Below are 7,452 nucleotides of genomic sequence, written 5' to 3' on the forward strand. Positions count from 1 at the left end.
GAAGTAAATATGCTCCTCAGCTATCAAAGCTCAGAGCTTTCATGGCCAACGGTTTAACAGGGGTTGACCTTGCTCGCTGTTGGATATCATGGAGCATACTGCCCCTTAGCCAGCGCTCCGGTTTGATGTGCGAGTACACTGATCGTATTGATGACCCACTGCGACATTCAAAACTGCAGCTTTCTGGTGAAGAAATCACAGAGGCTATGCGTAAGATACTGAATGAACCGGAGCATGTCTGCGCTAGAACCGGCCTGCTTCCCTTCTGTGCCACCAACAAACCGCCAGCTGTAAGACTTTGATTTTTTGCTTTGCTGAATCTGTTATTGATATGTCTGGTCATTGTTTTTTAATATCAGTGTCTGCATAATCGGGGCGATGATCCGTTTTGGAGCAAAATCTGCCACAGGAGAAACCAAAAAAACCAGACAAACCGGAAAGAGCAACCCGGCAAAAGACTAAGGCTGTGAAGAAGACTGCCCACAGGAAAAGAACCACTGCATCTTCTAATCCGGCCCCTGCTGATGAGGTGGATAATCCGGACTTTGAGGTAGAGCTTGACTCACTTGGTTTATTTTTCATGCGTCATATTGATGATGATATTTGTCAGGATGATGCCCAAGCCAGCCACGCGGATGTTGCAGAGGTAATTATTCTCTCTTCTGATTCAGAAACTTTGCCTTCACAAAAAATCCGTCAGGCAAACCGGAAAGTTAAATTTTCTCATCCTCTTGCTTATTTGGATCCTAAACTTCTTATGAAGACCCAACAACATGAAGCTCGTCGCACCACCCGGCACAGCGGCCAGGTAGTTACCTCCGCCGGTTTACCGAACAGTCCGGTTCGGAAACGCCATTCAGAGGTCTCTAATTTGCTTGTCAGTGCTTGTCCTAAAGCGGACTACTTTCGTCAACCTCTTAATCTGTCTGACTCCAATTACCAGGTCACTTCCCACTCATCTTCTGGCGAGTCATCGGCTACTCAGCTCCCACCGCTCAAAACGGTGCTTGGGTAAGCTATACTTATTGTGATGTTTGCAGTACATTGCCTTAGAACATATGCTGTATTTGATTTTGCTATTCTTCTCAGGGCCAAACCTAGGCCAAGCAAGAAAGCCCGCCTGGACAAAGCGGCCGAAGAAGATGTCATTCTTGAACCAGGCAAGACACCCAATCTTGCAACGGCTATTCCTGAGGATATACCCAACGATCCACCGCAGCAGGACGATGACCTTATTGCTGAAGAGAGACCTACTGACGCCTCAGGTCCTGTCAATCAGCCCACAGGTTCCATCCGGATTGAAAGTTCCACCGGTCCAGCAGAACCGACTATCAAGCCAACAGCCCCAGTGCAAACCGGCAGTACCCAGGATGATGAGGTTGTCATTACTGGCACTGGCCATACTGAGCCAAGCAATCCTGTCGCTTTATCCAAACATTCTGCCAAGGAAGAACATGCTGCCTTTGGTAAAGGCAAGTGGAACGCTGATCTGACGACTTACGCTGCTCTGAACGCCCAAGATATCCATTCCGGCTATCTGAACCGGCTGTATACCAGCCGTGACTATGAAGCCGGTCTGGTCAACATGATGAAAGACAAATATGAGGTAATTTCCATATGCTCCTTCCTGCTTGTATGCTTCCATTCCTGACTCTCCTAGCCCCCAAGGGCCGGTTTGGAATATTCTTTCAAACCGGGACTTAAATAATAAAAATCTTGTTGCGTTGAAATTTGCTGATGTATCCCCCAAGGGCCGGTTCAACTTTAGCGTAGTTAAACCGGTACTTTAAGTAATTGAAACTGCCGTTTCAGAATATATATGATCAAGTAGCCATTAGCCCCCAAGTGCCAAGTTGAATACTTGTATTGATCTTGGGACTTTGTAAACAATCGAAAGATGAAAGGGGTAAACCGGAGGCCGCTTTAGATCAAATATGCATTAGCCCCCAAGTACTAAGCGCATAACTTGTTATGGGGTTGGTACTTGAATCCATCTACCCATTTGTTGAAGCATATATCTGTATGCATGCAGGCGGAGCTGAAGACGAAAGAGAACCAAGTCATCGATGTTCAAGAAGCACTGAAAACCCAACAAGCTGAAACCTCGAAAGCAAAAGAGGAATTGGCCAGTGCTTTAAGCGCCATGGAACAACTTAAGGAGAACTTCAAGAAGAAACGTGCGGACTGGGCCACTGAGAAATCCGCTTTGATCAAACGAGCAGAGGATGCTGAGGCTGCACTAAAACCAGTGGCAGCTGAACTGACCAGCATAAAGTGGCATGTGCATGCCATGACTTCCGCTATCTTTGGTAAGCCAGTTTTCCTACTGAATTGGCTCTGCCTTCTGACAAAAGTCGCCAGTTTATTAACCCTTTATGGTATTTCAGGGACACGCATTGGTCACTTGGGGTCAGATGTACGGAAGAAGCTAAAAGCCGCCTATACATTGGTTGAACAATTGTATACTGGTGCCCAGCGGATCATCTGTACCGCCTCTCATAACAAACCGGCGCCTACTTTGATTCAAGATACTCTGATGAAACTGTCGTTGCTTCCTACCCGGATTGAAGAGCTAAATAAATCTGCTGCTCGAACCGGCGCAATCAATGCTTTAATTCGGGCAAAAGCCTAGGTGCCGGATTCTGATCCTGTTGAAGCGGCTCAGGGCTATCCCAGCTTGAAGGAAGACGGATCAGAATTCGGTGAAGCGGATCTGCGAGCGATAAACCGGGAGGTGCATCCACTAGCTTGTCAGTTGGCTGAGGAAGCAGACTTGTCTTGTTATCAAGCGCAGTATGACAGTCAGAACAAGCGAATAGCTGCACCAATCCATGAATCGGAAAATTTGATTCCTCCAATCCGTAAGCATACTTACGCTCCTGACATTGACCCGTCCTTGCTGATCCACGATGAAGCTGTTTTTCAAGCATTAATGGGAATCGACTGGACAACTGTGGATTTCCAGCCACTGGGTAGGGATACGGAGGCTGAAGTGGCGCAGGACGACCCACAACCATCAGGCCAGACTGATGACCAAGCTTGAACCGGACGCCGGTATAAAACTGCCTCTTCTTCGCGAAAAACAATTATATTATTATGGGCACCATGTTGCCTTGTAATAGGCTAGCTGATACCTTTGATGTTGATATGCCTTCGTGCATCATTTGTTCTTCCTGTGGCAATGATCTTTCCAAAACACTTTCTGCCGTCATTGAGCGTGAAGATGGTTTGGCCAATCTTGAAGCTGAGTTTTGCAAACCCATACTGTTGGAGGAGATAACAGCTCCTGTATATATATGACGCTGGTTTACCATGTAAACCGTGCCGGGTTATAATAAACACCATGTTACTCCATAAGAGGATGTTAACAACATGGATCAAACCGGTCAAATAGCCTCCGGATTGACGTGAACTGTGTTCCTTCAATTGAATTTTTTTTTCGGTTTAAGAAACACAATGAAATGCAAAAAAAATCCTTCAAAGAAAATTGTGAAGCAAAAGAAAAGTTTTATTTAAGTTGTTCAAATGGCGTTACCATGGCTAAACACGACCAAGTTCCCGTTAGGTGTAACTATGGTTCTAGTCAGCCAGGTCCCCAGATGAAATCGTGGCATTTATGCCTACCAAATGGCGTGGTCAAGGTTCGGGTTCGACCAAGCCCCCAAGTGATTCTGTGGCCTTAGGCCGACCAAGAGGCATGACTGGTTCAGACATGACCAAGTCCCCAAGTGATCTGGTGGCTTTCGCCTATCAAGAGGCATGGTATTGGTTCGGACACGACCAATCCTCCAAGTGATATAACACGATGCTTTTAGCAAAGCGAACTCAAGGGGTAAACCGGAGGCCGCTTTAGAGCAACTCCGTGTAACCTCACATGATGTAAAAGAACGGACACCCCACTTTAGCTGAGGTTCCAGTTTATTATATTTAATCATAATATATACATTGTCGTAATATGTACATAAGTATAGCCAATGGCTCAGGTGTAGTAAGGCCAAAGATGAGCTATATTCCACGGCCTGTTAGTTTCCTCCTCTGATGTACGTGAGTCCTTATGCTCTCGAATATCGATCAGATAGTATGACCCGTTGTGCAGATTCTTGCTGACCACGAAAGGCCCCTCCCAAGGTGGGGATAGCTTATGCATATTAGTCTGATCTTGGATGAGCCGAAGCACCAAATCTCCTTCCTAAAAGGTTCTGGTTTTGACCCGGCGACTGTGGTAATGATGAAGAACCTGCTGGTAAATCGCCGATCGGACGGCTGCGATGTCACGCTCTTCATCCAACCGGTCCAAAGCATCTTGCCGTGCTGTCTCGTTGTCCGCTTCAACATAAGCCGTGACACGAGGTGAATCATGGCGGATATCACTTGGGAGAACCGCCTCCGCTCCATAAACCATGAAGAACGGTGTGTATCCTGTTGATCTGTTGGGTGTTGTATTGATGCTCCATAGCACAGATGGTAACTCTTCTACCCAACAACATGGCGTTCTCTGCAAAGGAACCATGAGTCGGGGCTTGATACCTCTCAAGATCTCTTGATTAGCTCTTTCTGCTTGACCATTGGACTGTGGATGTGCCACTGATGAAACATCGAGCCGGATATGCTCCCGTTCGCAGAACTCCTTCATAGCACCTTTCGATAAATTGGTACCTTTATCTGTGATAATACTGTGTGGAAAGCCAAACCGGAAAATCACCTTTTTGATGAACTGAACCGCCGTGGCCGCATCACACTTGCTAACCGGTTCTGCCTCCACCCACTTTGTAAACTTGTCAACCGCCACCAGGAGGTGGGTCTTCTTATCTTTGGACCTTTTGAAAGGCCCAACCATATCCAACCCCCAAGTCGCAAATGGCCAAGTAATCGAAATCATTCTCAATTCTTGAGCCAGTACATGAGCACGCCTTGAAAACCTTTGGCAACCATCACATCGTCTGACCAGATCCACCGCATCAGCATGAGCAGTTAACCAATAGAAACCATGGTGAAACGCTTTAGCCACCAGAGACTTTGAACCGGCATGGTGACCACAATCTCCTTCGTGGATCTCACGCAAGATTTCACGGCCTTCTTCAGGAGACACACATCGTTGAAAACCCCCTGATATACTGCAATGATGCAACTCGCCGTTGATGATAGCCATGGACTTGGATCGCCGGATTATCTGCCTTGATAGAATTTCATCCTCTGGCAACTCACCCCGGTTCTTGTACGCCAGGTAAGGAAGCGTCCAATCCGGAATAACATGAAGAGCCGCCACCAATCGAGCCTCCGGATCAGGAATAGCCAAATCCTCTTCACCAGGCATCTTGACCGACGGGTTGTGCAGCACATCCAAAAAAACATTGGGTGGGACCGGTTTGTGCTGAGAGCCCAACCAGCTTAAAGCGTTTGCCGCTTCATTTTTTCGCCGGTCCACATGGTCCACCTGATAACCCTTGAAATAACCTGCGACAGTATCCACCTCACGACGATATGCTGCCATGAGTGGGTCCTTGGAGTCCCAAGTGCCAGACACTTGCTGAACCACAAGGTCTGAGTCACCGAAGCACTTAACTTGACTTAGATTCATCTCCTTAGCCATCTGGAGACCATGGAGCAAGGCTTCATACTCGGCTGCATTGTTAGTACAAGGGAACATTAAACGGAGAACATAACAAAACTTATCACCTCGTGGGGAAGTTAATACGACCCCAGCCCCCGAGCCTTCCAACTGCCTGGACCCGTCAAAATGGATGGTCCAATATGTATGATCCAGTTTTTCTTCAGGTGCTTGCATTTCCATCCAATCATTGATGAAATCAACAAGTGCTTGAGACTTAACCGCTGTCCGAGGCACATACTTCAAACCGTACGGCCCCAGCTCTATGGCCCACTTTGCAATCCGGCCAGTTGCTTCCCAGTTCTGGATGATATCTCCCAAAGGAGCAGAACTGACTACCGTAATTGAGTGCCCTTGGAAATATTGTTTAAGCTTCCGGCTTGCCATAAATACTCCATACACCAGCTTCTGCCAATGCGGATACCTTTGCTTGGACTCAATGAGCACCTCGCTGATGTAATAGACCGGACGTTGAACTGGATGCTCCTTACCTACCTCCTTTCGCTCTACCACAATTGCTACACTGACCGCCCGAACATTAGCAGCTACATATAGCAGTAACGGCTCCTTGTCAATGGGAGCGGCGAGCACAGGCGGATTGGCCAATTGCAGCTTTAAGTCCTCAAATGCTTCATCAGCAGCAGAACTCCAGGAAAACTAATCCGTCTTTTTCAACATCTGATACAAAGGGATTGCCTTCTCACCCAAGCGACTGATAAACCGGCTTAGCGCAGCAATCCTGCCTGCCAAGCGTTGAACATCGTTGATACACTTCGGTTTAGCCAGGGAGGTGATAGCCGTGATCTTCTCCGGATTAGCCTCAATTCCCCTATTGGACACTAGAAAACCCAATAGCTTGCCCACCGGTACACCAAAGACACATTTTTCCGGATTAAGCATCATCTTGTATGTCCTCAGATTATCAAAGGTTTCTTTCAAATCATCAATCAGAGTCTCCTTCTCCCTGGATTTAACCACGATATCATCCATGTAAGCATGCACATTACGTCCAATCTGCTTATGAAGACAATTTTGTACACACCGTTGGTAAGTTGCCTGGGCGCTCTTGAGCCCGAAGGGCATAGACACATAGCAGAAGGCTCCAAAGGGAGTTATAAATGCTGTCTTCTCCTGGTCCTTAACTGCCATTTTGATCTGATGATAGCCAGAATACGCATCCAGAAAACTTAAATGCTCACAACACATCGTAGCATCAATAATTTGATCAATACGGGGGAGGGCAAAAGGATCTGCTGGACAAGCTTTATTAAGATCCATGTAATCCACTCACATGCGCCAGGTGCCGTTTTTCTTGAGAACCAGCACCGGATTGGCAAGCCACTCAGGGTGAAAAACTTCAATAATAAAACCAGCTGCTAAGAGCCTGGCCACCTCTTCTCCAATCGCCTTGCGCCTTTCTTTGTTAAACCGGCGGAGGAACTGTTTCACCGGTTTATATTTAGGATCCACATTAAGTGTGTGCTCAGCGAGTTGCCTCGGTACACCTGGCATGTTAGAGGGTTTCCATGCAAAGATGTCCCGATTCTCACGGATGAACTCGATGAGCGCGCTTTCCTATCTCGGATCCAAGTTGGCACTAATGCTGAACTGCTTGGACGAATCGCGAGGTACGAAGTCAATAAGCTTAGTCTCTGCTGCCGATTTGAACTTCAGGGCCGGATCATGCTCCGTAGTTGGCTTCTTCAACGGAGTCATGTCCACCGGATCAACATTGTCTTTATAGTATTTCAACTCTTCGGTGGCACAAACCGACTCTGCATAAGCTGCATCTCCTTCCTCGCATTCCAAAGCGATTTTGCGGCTTCCGTGAACCATTATTGTCC

Source organism: Triticum urartu, chromosome 7A (assembly GCF_056163025.1).
Source record: "Triticum urartu cultivar PI428250 chromosome 7A, HENAU_Tu73, whole genome shotgun sequence".
NCBI classification, from domain to species: domain Eukaryota; kingdom Viridiplantae; phylum Streptophyta; class Magnoliopsida; order Poales; family Poaceae; genus Triticum; species Triticum urartu.